This window comes from Oncorhynchus mykiss, chromosome 12 (genome assembly GCF_057628025.1).
Source record: "Oncorhynchus mykiss isolate SJ-2025 chromosome 12, ASM5762802v1, whole genome shotgun sequence".
Lineage (NCBI taxonomy): Eukaryota > Metazoa > Chordata > Actinopteri > Salmoniformes > Salmonidae > Oncorhynchus > Oncorhynchus mykiss.
This window is the reverse complement of record NC_143033.1, coordinates 46,492,501-46,504,903: the sequence shown is the minus strand read 5'-3', so window position 1 is coordinate 46,504,903 and position 12,403 is coordinate 46,492,501. Positions and strand designations below refer to the sequence as shown.

Below are 12,403 nucleotides of genomic sequence, written 5' to 3'. Positions count from 1 at the left end.
GTCCCTCCTGCAGCAAAGCACCCCCACAACATGATGCTGCCACCCCTGTGCTTCACGGTTGGGATGATATTCTTCGGCTTGCAAGCCTCCCCCTTTTTCCTCCAAACATAATGATGGTCATTATGGCCAAACAGTTCTATTTTCGTTTCATCAGACCAGAGGACATTTCTCCAAAAAGTACAATCTTTGTCACCATGTGCAGTTGCAAACCATAGTCTGGCTTTTTTATGGCGGTTTTGGAGCAGTGGCTACCACGCTGTGACCCACTGGAATTGTGATACAGTGAATTATAAGTGAAATAATCTGTCTGTAAACAATTGTTGGAAAAATTACTTGTGTCCTGCACAAAGTAGATGTCCTAACTGACTTGCCAAAACTATAGTTTGTTAACAAGACATTTGTGGAGTGGTTGAAAAATGAGTTTTAATGACTCCAACCTAAGTGCACGTAAACTTCCGACTTCAACTGTATATTCCAAAAGTATACAGCAATAGTGGGTCAATTTCCACCACAACTACGAGTGTGGACGCACAAGGCTCATCTTCAGCTGTTTTGGTTCTGTGACAGCGTGAAGTAAACCTTTGTACATGCACAGATGCTGTGTGTGACTGAAAAGTCTTGCATCTCACTCATCTCAATATCTGCTGTGCTGCTCGTGGCAATGTGATTTAGCTGAGTTTACATTTAAAGGTGCACATCAGCTGCAGATAAAGATAGCTATATGACTTGGATGTTCCATGGTGGCATTGGTTACATAGCTTTGCTTGCCAGGCCTCTGGGGCCGTGTCTTAACTTGACAGTGCATGCAGATGTAGTATTCTGATCGTAGTTACATTCAAGGAATTCCGAACACGTCATGCGTCTACACCTATATTTAAATGTGTCCACAGTGTGTCCGGATTCCCTATTCCTGCGCTTTATTCAAATGCCAGGCTAAATATGATAATAACACAACAGCAACTGATGACAGTAGCTAACTAGCCAGCTAACCTCTGTAGCTAGCAAGCAATGCTAAAGTGATTGCAAACTGGTTAGCATAACTCTAGCCAATCAAACATTTTTTTCACGAAATATTAGCCAGCTGGCTAGCATTTGAGGCTAGCAAACACATTCCTCACACACTAGAAATGTATTTCTTCTAACGTTAGAATGAAAAGATAGCCTAGTGATTAGAGTGTTGGACTAGTAACCGGAAGGTTGCAAGATCGAATCCCTGAGCTGACAAGGTCAAACTCTGCCATTCTGCCCCTGAACAAGGCAGTTAACCCACTGTTCCTAGGCCATTATTGAAAATAAGAATTTGTTCTTAACTGACTTGCTTAGTTAAATAAAGGTGCCTCTCGGTCCCAAAACACAAGTTTTCTGGAGACTTGTGGGAGGAGTCCTGATGACATCGCCCACTGTATGCGCTTTCGGTAACATGATTGCGTCCAGACTGAGGAGAAATCCGCACACAGTGCATCCCTGACCACCTTCTGAAGGGGTCAGTTAGATATGAACACAATCAGACCACAGTTACTTTTGTGTATCTAGACCTGTCTTTTCAATGTGGTCTTCGTATTCTGATAGCAGAAGTCGCATGTAAATGTCAAGTGTAGACACGACCTGGGCTCTCAAGACACAGGGCCGGTGGTAAAAGCACACAAGGACATTGAGGTGAAATAATTTAGGTATTTGTTCAATACTCACTGTAGACCACTTGATGGCATCCTTGCCTATGTCCAACAGAGAGGGCAAAGGAATACTATCTTTGACAATATAGTACCAAAATGGTATAGACTAGAGAGCACTGAACAACTTGAAACCTTCACACAAAACTTTCATTGACACAAACGTAATACTTAACTAGAGTTATGTGCATGTGCGCATGTCTCTCAAGTTAGGAGTCAACCCTGCATTCTAAGAAACAGCAGGTTTTGATGACTGTTCAGACGCACATTTAAAAATCTCCTGAAAATAATTACAGTTGCATTTTTATTCACCGCACTGTCAGCAATTGTACTCCCAGTGTGACCTGGGGCAGTGCCGCTACTATGAGAATGACAACAAGACTGAGATCCATATGTAGGCATTCAGCCTCTGCCATAACCAAACCCACTTATTAGTCATCATAGATTTTATTTATTCAGGGTTTTATACAGCCTTTTCAATGTTTCAGTGAAATGAGTTGTGACCTTTATGTCCTAAATCAGTTTATTTGGTTTCAAATAATAAATTAAAAAAAATGGAATGGAGGACTGGCCTTATTCATAGTAGTGATGAGGGGGAAAAATCTATAGTTACATCGGGATATTATCTTTGATGATATATTTTATTGTTTTGACAATATTGCAATATTTTTTTCCTTCATAGCTTTATCTTTTTTTGAAAGATAAACCCTAAATGCAAAAAAAACCCCACTAATGTAAGAGGTGGAAGAAGCCAAACCACAAAATAAGGTGTGTCTACATCATTGGTTATTGAGTGTATGTTGTTTGTTATGACAGTTTGTTTCTCAGTATCATCATCTTAGATGAGAGTAGACTTATGACTATCCATATCTTCTGAGTGGCGAATGTGAGTCATGTAGCCTGATCTACTGATGTGCTGTCTTGTTTGTTTGCCAGGGTGATGATGCCTCATCTAGCAATAGTATGGGAGGTTTCCCTAGAAGGACTTTTCCCGCAGAGGCTTCCATGGCATCATGGTTATGTCCTGAATGACACCCTACTCCCTATATAGCGCACTACTCACCAGAGCTCTGGACAAAATAAGTGCACTAGGGGTGCCATTTGAGATGCAGACCATGTGATGTATTGGGTAATATCAGGAATATTAGTAATGACTTTGGTGTTCTTTCTCTCAGATGTGAGCAGAGAGAGAGTGGGTGTGATATTTCAGAGTGTGTGCCTGTGGGTGAGAATGTCTTTTCAATTCTGTGAATGTATTCTAATGTATATGTAGGTTTGTTTGTGTCAATATTATTGTGTGTAAGTTTGCATTTCAGTTTTATGGCTTGCATAACACGTGCACTACCAGTCAAAAGTTTTAGAACACCTACTCATTTATGGTTTTTTTCTTTATTTTACTATTTTCTACATTGTAGAATAATTGTGAAGACATCAAATCTATGAAATAACACATGGAATCATGTAGTAACCAAAAAAGTGTTAAATAAATCTAAATATATTTTACTTCTTCAAAGTAGCCACCCTTTGCCTTGATGACAGCTTTGCACACTCTTGGCATTCTCATAACCAGCTTCATTCCAGCTTCCTGGAATGTATTTCAATTAACAACTGTGCCTTCTTAAAAGTAAAATTGTGGAATTTCTTTCCTTCTTAATGCGTTTGAGCCAATCAGTTGTGTTGTGACAATGTTGGGGGGTATACAGAAGATAGCCCTATTTAGTAAAATGCCATATTATGGCAAGAACAGCTCAAATAAGCAAAGAGAAACAATAGTCCATCATTACTTTAAGACATGAAGGTCAGTCAACGTGGAAGTTGCAAAAACCATCAAGCGCTATGATGAAACTGGCTCTCATGATGACAGTCACAGGAATGGAAGACCCAGAGTCACCTCTGTTGCAGAGGATAAGTTCATTAGAGTTACCAACCTCAGAAATTGCAGGCCAAATAAATGCTTCATGGAGATGAAGTAACAGACACATCTCAACATCAACTGTTCAGAGGAGACTGTGTGAAATCAGGCCTTCGTGGTCGAATTGCTGCAAAGAAACCACTGCTAAAGGACACCAATAATAAGAAGAGACTTGCTTGGGCCAAGAAACATGAGCAATGGACGTTAGACCAGTGGAAATTTCATTTGTCATTTGTTCTGGAGTCCAAATCGGAGATTTTTGGTTCTACCGCCGTGTCTTTGTGAGACACGGTGTGGGTGAATGGATGATCTCTGCACGTGGATTTCCCACTGTAAAGCATGAAGGAGGTGTTATGATGTAGGGGTGCTTTGCTGGTGACACTGTTGGTGATTTATTTAGAATTCAAGGTACACTTAACCAGCATGGCTACCACAGCATTCTGCAGCAATACGCCATCCCGTCTGGTTTGGGCTTAGTGGGACTATAATTTGTTTTTCAACAGGATAATGACCCAACACACCTCCAGGCGGTGTAAGGGCTATTTTACCAAGAAGGAGAGTGATGAGGTGTTGCATCAGATGACTTGGCCTCCACAATCCCCCGACCTCAACCAAATTGAGATGGTTTGGGATGAATCGGACTGCAGAGTGAAGGAAAAGCAGCCACCAAGTGCTCAGAATATGTGGGAACTCCTTCAAGACTATTGGAAAAGCATTCCAGGTGAAGCTGGTTGAGAGAATGCCAAGAGTGTGCAAAGCTGTCATCAAGGCAAAGGGTGACTATTTGAAGAATCTCAAATATAATGCTATATGTGCTATTTCATAGTTTTGATGTCTTCACTATTATTCTACAATGTAGAAAATAGAAAAAATAAAGAAAAACCCTTGAGTGAGTAGGTGTTCTAAAACTTTTGACCGGTAGTGTATGTGTGGTCAATTGAATTGTTTTTAATGCATTTATGTAATGTTTCTGATTTACAGCCATTTTTGGAAACCTTTATTAATAATAAGACACATCCTAGCGTTACTGTTTCCAGAGACACCGCTCCTCTTCCTTTTCTTTCACTGAGAAGTACTGAGACCATGGGCATGTTCATTAGGCACCAAATAGAAGAAACAGACTAAAATGAACTGTGGGCACTCCTTGGACTTGAGAGAGGCTTATTTTCGTTTACATTCTAAAACGTTTTCAATTGTTTGCCCTAATGAATACGACCCAGGATTCTGTAGGTAATGTAATTGTCCCCAAAATAAATAGTTTCCATGCTAACGTTTAACAGAAATCTATTCAGTTCCCACTGCTGGCTCTAAAATATCCTTGTTAAATTGATCTTGAATGGAACTCTGCCATTTGAGTCTTTTAGCTTTCCTTACCCAGACAGCTCTTTCCTGGAGTGACACAGTGATTGTGGAATGCGGTCAGGCTTAAACTGTCCTGGTATAGTATATTGGCGAGGTGAGGTGACATCGGGAGGGAGAGAACCGGCGTGTGCCTTGAATAACAACCAGGTTTATCCTGTGTGTGTGTGTGTGTGTGTGTGTGTGTGTGTGATCAAGGACATCTCACTTACGACAGATGTCATCTACCATCCAATCATAACCTGATTCATCATCAAAGTACATGATGGAGTTACGTGGCATTGGACTCTGCCCAGCGCACAGCAATAAACTGTTAACTTTACCTGTCTCCCTAATGGTCTGTACAGAGCTGTAAGGTTAACAAAGACGCTATCAAATCAAGGCTACAATTGCTGCTGTCCTCTGTGCTTTTCTGTGTCACGCTAGCTATATAGATTGATGTCAGGGCCGATGAGTCCTCCTAGGATGAAGGCTTCTAGTCTAACCAGCACATTCATTGTTCCTGTGTCCGTGTGTGTTCGTGACCATTTACCTGCTCTTTGATGTAAATGTCCACCTCTGACAGAACCCAGAGAGACCAGAGACTGGGGAGGTCCATGTGGGTTCTAGCACGTATACAAGGAACTGCCCAGACACCTCAGTCCTCTCGCTGTCTGTCTTTTCTTCTTACAAGGAACCATTTGTGTTTACCTGACTCTTAGAAATAAGGGTACGGTTAGGGTACAAATTGTTCCCTGACGTACAAAAAGATAGATCCAAATACACAATGTACCTTCCGAGGTACACATAATGATCTCACATGGTACTGTTCGGTACCTTTTCTTTTAGGTTACATGTGTGGATAATCTAGTATAATGGAACATTTTTGTACTCAATATTTTGAATGTAAAAGGTACAGTCATGACATTCTACGGTGAAGGTACATTTCTGTTTTCCAGGGTACAAACTTTTATTTTGTGAACCCTTAATACTCTCAATACCCACCATAAGATACAATTTGCCACTTGAAATTAACTTAATTAACTTTTGCCAATTGAAATTAACGGCTTTGTCACTGTGGTGCTATCCTAAAAGGAAGATTTGTACTATAATCATGATCATATTTCCCAGCATGCTATACTGCAGGTTGATTTTTAGAATTGTTTTAAATATCTGTGTTTTTGCATGTGCATTGATTGATTAATCTTATGCTATACAAAGATAAATAACATACATTTTCCTAAACTAATCCATTAATTTAGTTGGATTTTTTGCACCTGTTACTGAAATGGTTCTTCTAGTTTAAATGGCTTAGGTAGTCTCCTCATAATGTTTCTAATTCTGGCATTCATTCTGAATACCGGTTGCGGGCTAATAAGAATTCCAACTGTTGAATATCCTAGATAGGGTTGCAACTTTTTTCTAGAGATCTTGGTTGGAAAATTCCTGGAAATGGGAGGGAATAAGGAGGAACTCCGTAAAGTTACAGGAATTTTGCAAACCTACTTGTAGGCCTGATGTGGCCCGTAAACCATGAGTTTAATGATCACTGTATTAGGGTGAATTTAGGCCTCAAAATAAGGTATTATGAGATGTAATTTATTGTCATAAAGAGTTGTATATTCGGTTGAAAACAAACTAATTGAGCAACCATGTCATGGGTGGTAACTCTACAATTTACTCAAAGGCAAGGCACACTGGGTAATTATAATGGCGGCGTGGCTTAGTGGGGGCGTTGCTTTCAGTTAGTTATTTTTGGCCACCTTTGAGTGGAAGTGTTGAACCAGTTTTTAAGTGGTCTATGGTAGAGGTACATTTATGCCACTTACAAGGAACAAGTGGCTCTGTCACTGTGATGGCACTCACTGTGATGGCACTCTATAAAGGCTAAATTTACTTTATCTAAAGGCTAAATGTACTTTATCTAAAGGCATGCTTTTGTACTTGTGGACTATATGTAAGAAAGGTACTATCTGAGGTATGAACTGGGGTGCAATTATGTTCCTATAAAAAAGGTACAAAGGACGTATCTTACAGGGTACAACTAAATCAAATCAAATAAGTCACATACACATGGTTAGCAGATATTAATGCGAGTGTAGCGAAATGCTTGTGCTTCTAGTTCCGACAATGCAGTAATAACCAACGAGTAATCTAGCTAACAATTCCAAAACTACTACTACCTTATACACACAGGTGTAAAGGGATAAAGAATATGTACATAAAGATATATGAATGAGTGATGGTACAGAGCGGCATAGGCAAGATACAGTAGATGGTATCGAGTACAGTATATACATATGAGATGAGTATGTAAACAAAGTGGCATAGTTTAAAGTGGCTAGTGATACACGTATTACATAAAGATGCAGTAGATTATATAGAGTACAGTATATACGTATACATATGAGAAATAATGTAGGGTATGTAAACATTATATTAAGTAGCATTGTTTAAAGTAGCTAGTGATATATTTTACATCAATTCCCATCAATTCCCATTATTAAAGTGGCTGGAGTTGAGTCAGTGTGTTGGCAGCAGCCACTCAATGTTAGTGGTGGCTGTTTAACAGTCTGATGGCCTTGAGATAGAAGCTGTTTTTCAGTCTCTCGGTCCCAGCTTTGATGCACCTGTACTGACCTCGCCTTCTGGATGATAGCGGGGTGAACAGGCAGTGGCTCGGGTGGTTGTTGTCCTTGATGATCTTTATGGCCTTCCTGTGACATTGGGTGGTGTAGGTGTCCTGGAGGGTAGGTAATTTGCCCCTGGTGATGCGTTGTGCAGACCTCACTACCCTCTGGAGAGCCTTACGGTTGTGGGCGGAGCAGTTGCCGTACCAGGCGGTGATACAGCCCGGCAGGATGCTCTCGATTGTGCATCTGTAGAAGTTTGAGTGCTTTTGGTGACAAGCCGAATTTCTTCAGCCTCCTGAGGTTGAAGAGGCGCTGCTGCGCCTTCTTCACGATGCTGTCTGTGTGGGTGGACCAATTCAGTTTGTCTGTGATGTGTACGCCGAGGAACTTAACTTACTACCCTCTCCACTACTGTTCCATCGACGTGGATAGAGGGGTGTTCCCTCTGCTGTTTCCTGAAGTCCACAATCATCTCCTTAATTTTGTTGACTACAGTGACAAGCGTTTGTAGCCCGTTAAGCCCGTTAAGAACAAATCTAAACCTGTTTCTAGGAGTGTAGTGTTTACTTGGAAATTCTGGTAACCGCTTTATTGCCTCATTATTACCTGCTTAAATTCCTTTTAAATTGCAGTGGGATTCAGTGAAACAAGTAGGAAATAAACCACTTGGTTTCAGGTAGTTCAACATTTTCTCAATAAGCACCAGAAAGTAACATTCTTACTCAAACTTTCTATATTGCCTTTTCTTTGTCTTTCCCTCTCTTTTGCCTCTCTGTTTCACACTCTTTTATCTTGCTCACTCTCTCTCTCTGTTTCTCCATAAAAAAAAATGCTACGAGGCAGAAAGATCATATTAGCAGAGACTATGTATTGCCATGTTCTCTAAGTTGAACATTATGTCATGTCAAAACGAATAGTTTAGATACATGTGGCGCCCTAAAGCTGCCCTATTGGCTGGCAGCAACGGCAATGACACTCACCAACCAATCAGAACCCCCAGGAACACCACCAGCTAATGTTCCACCTTAAAGTGTGCTATTGGGGGAGATGACTTAGTAGCGATAGCGGTAATTGACAGCTGGCTGGGAGCGGAGAGCAGAGTGTGGGTGGTGGTGATGATGTCAGAAGACCCTGTCAGGAACTCTGGGGCTGCATCTCAAATGGAAACATATTCCCTATATCAAGGTTCCTGGTGGCCAAGCGTAGTTTTATTTGCTCCCCCAAGTTTTATTTTTTATTTTCCAGGAAATCAGTTCCAAGTGATTTTAAATTTTGGAAATAGAGAGACATAGAGTGCCTTTTTAGAAAGTATTTTCACCCATTGACATGTTCCACATTTTGTTGTGTTACAGCTTGAATATAAAATTGATTAAATATAGATTTTTTTTGTCACTGGCCCCAGAATGTCAAACTGGAAAAAGTGGAAAAAATTCAAATCTGAAATATCTTGAGTCAATAATTATTCAACCTCTTTGTTATGGCAAGCCAAAATATGTTAAGGAGTAAAAGTGTGCTTAACAAGTCACATAATAAGGTGCATGGACTCACTCTGTGTGCAAAATAAGTGTTATAGCCTCAATAATAATCTCTGTACTCTTTAATCGAGCAGTGAATTTCAAACACAATTTCAACCACAAAGACCAGGGAGGTTTTCCAATGGCTCGCAAAGAAGGGCTGCTATTGGTAGATGGGTAAAAAAAGAAGGTATAAATAATCCTTTGAGCATGGTGAAATTATTAATTGCAATTTGGATGATGTATCAATAGACCCAGTCACTACAAAGATACAGGCGTCCTTCCTAACTCAGTTGCCGGAGACTAAGGAAACCGCTCAGGGATTTCACCATGAGGCCAATGGTGATTTGAAACAGCTAAAGAGTTGAATGGCTGAGATAGGAGAAAACTGAAGATGGATCAACATTGTAGTTACTCCACAATACTAACCTAAATGACAAAGTGAAAAGAAGGAAGGTCTGTACAGAGTGCAAATATTCCAAAACATGCATCCTGTTTGCAATAAGGCACTAAAGTAATAGTTCAAAAAAAAGGGACAGGCAAAATTCTAGAGGAAAACATGGTTCAGTCTGCTTTCCACCAGACACTGGGAGATGAATTCATCAGCAGGACAATAACCTAAAACACAAGACTAAATCTACACTGGAGTTGCTTACCAAGAAGACACTGAATATTCCTGAGTGGCCGAGTTACAGTTTTGACTTAAATCTGCTTGAAAATCTATGGCGAGACCTGAAAATGGTTGTCTAGCAATGATCAAAAACCAATTTGACAGAGCTTGAAGAATTTTGACAAGAATGATGCGCAAATGTTGCACAATCCAGGTGTAGAAAGCTCCTAGAGATTTACCCAGAAATACAGCTGTAATCAATGCCAAAGGTGCTTCTACAAAGTATTGATTCAGGGATGTGAATACTTATGTAAATGAGAGATTTCTGTATTTTATGTTCAATACATTAGCTAAAATTTCTAAAAACATCTTTTCACTTTCTCATTATGGGAAATTGTTTGTAGATAAGTGAGAAACTTAAATTTATAAAATGTTGAATTCAGGCTGTAACACAACAAAATGTGAAATAATTCAAGGGGTATGAATACTTTCTGAATGTGATTGTTTACAAATGTAAGCAAGGTTTGAAATGATTGTTTTAGTCAAATATTATCTGTTTGTGCTTCTAAATTGTGTTATTTATTATGGTCCGGCCCCCCGACCAACCACTCAAGAAAGATTTGACCCGCAGCTGAATCTAGTTGATGATCCCTGTCCTATAAAGTGCACTACTTTTTACCAGGGCCCATAGGGATCTGGTCAAAAGTAGTGCACTATATGGGTGGTTCTACAGAAGTGCTGCAAATTGCAGTCCTACCCCCATACAAACAACAGAGTCTCCAAACTTTTATTTACATCATGATATGCTCAAATTAAATCGAAGACAATGTGCAGCCATTTTTAAGTAACTTACTCTGATTTAAAAAAAAATTAAATGGTAAAAAAATAAACAAATGGCTTCTTAGCAAAGAGCAATTTCTCAAGCAAGAATTTTGCTAGGACTGTCTGGGAGTGGTCTGAGTGGAAAACTGAAAACTAGCTGATATTGGCAGAGAGGTTTGGAACTCTCTTTCTTATTAATATATTAACTCAGTATTTCTTAATTCTGTTCCTGGAGACCCAAAGGGGTGCACATTGTAGTTTTTGCCCTATCACTACACGCCTGATTCAAATGATCATCTGAAAATAACTTTAAAAATAAAACAAACGGAAAAGTGATGCGTGCATATGTATTCACCCCCTTTGCTATGATGGCCTAAATAAGATCTGGTGCAACCAATTACCTTCAGAAGTCACATAATTAGTTAGATTGCACACAGGTGGACTTTATTTAAGTGTCAGGTGATCTCAATATATATACACCTGTTCTGAAAGGCCCCAGCGTCCGCAACACCACTAAGTAAGGGGCACCATGAAGACCAAGGAGCTCTCCAATCAGGTCAGGGACAAAGTTGTGGAGAAGTACAGATCAGGGTTGGGTTATAAAAAAATATCAGAAACTTTGAACATCCCAAGGAACACCATTAAGTCACTTGTTAAAAAATAGAAAGAATATGGCACCACAACAAAGCTGACAAGAGAGGGCCACCCACCAAAACTCATGGACCAGGCAAGGAGGGCATTAATCAGAGGCAACAAAGAGACCAAAGATAACCCTGAAGGAGCTGCGAAGCTCCACAGCAGAGATTGGAGTATCTGTCCATAGGACCATTTTAAGCCGTACACTCCACAGAGCTGGGCTTTATGGAAAAGTGGCCAGAAAAAAAAGCCATTGCTTAAAGAAGAAAATAAGCAAACATGTTTGGTGTTCACCAAAAGGCATGTGGGAGACTCCCCAAATATATGGAAGAAGGTACTCTGGTCAGATACGGCTAAAATTGAGCTTTTTGGCCATCAAGGAAAACGCTATGTCTGGTGCAAACCCAACATCTCTCATCACCCCGAGAACACCATCCATGTTTTTCAGCATCAGGGACTGGGAAACTGGTCAGAATTGAAGGAGTGATGGATGGTGCTCAATACAGGAAAATTATTGAGGGAGGCCTGTTTCATTCTTCCAGTGATTTGAAACTGGGACAGAGGTTCACCGTCCAGTAGGACAATGACCCTAAGCATACACCTAAAGCAACACTCAAGTGGTTTAAGGGGAAATATTTAAATGTCTTGTAATGGCCTAGTCAAAGCCCAGACCTCAATCCAATTGAGAATCTGTGATATGACTTAAAGATTGCCGTACACCTGAGGAACCCATCCAACTTGAAGGAGCTGGAGCAGTTTTGCCTTGAAGAATGGGCAAAACTCCCAGTGGCTAGATGTGCCAAGCTTATAGAGACATACCCCAAGAGACTTGCAGCTGAAATTGCTGCAAAAGGTGGCTCTACAAAGTGTTGACTGTAGGGGGGTGAATAAGTTATGCATGCTCAAGTTTTCTGTTTTTTATGTCTTATTTCTTGTTTGTTTCACAATAAAAAAAACTATTTTGCCTCTTCAAAGTTGTAGTCATGTTGTGTAAATCAAATGATACCAACCCCCCCCAAAAAATCAAGTTTAATTCCAGGTTGTAAGGCAACAAAATAGGAACAATGCCAAGGGGGTGAATACTTTTGCAAGACACTGTACTGATCTAATTAATCGTTTTTTATTTTATTTTTTATTTTTACATATTTCTAAAGAATAAATGCTGCCCCACCATTGGAGATACCTACCGAAACACACACATTAAAATACTGTAGAATAATTGTGACTTAAGCCACACCCCAACAAATATCACCAGGTGATGGGTTTGC

The 12,403-nt window shown here is 40.0% G+C and overlaps 1 protein-coding gene across 2 annotated transcripts in view; it reads left to right on the top strand.

Moving 5' to 3' along the window:
* The window catches only part of LOC110537682 (ubiquitin carboxyl-terminal hydrolase 2), a 48,937-nt gene that overhangs the window by 2,460 nt on the left and 34,074 nt on the right, over positions 1–12,403 (top strand). The window lies entirely within an intron of this gene.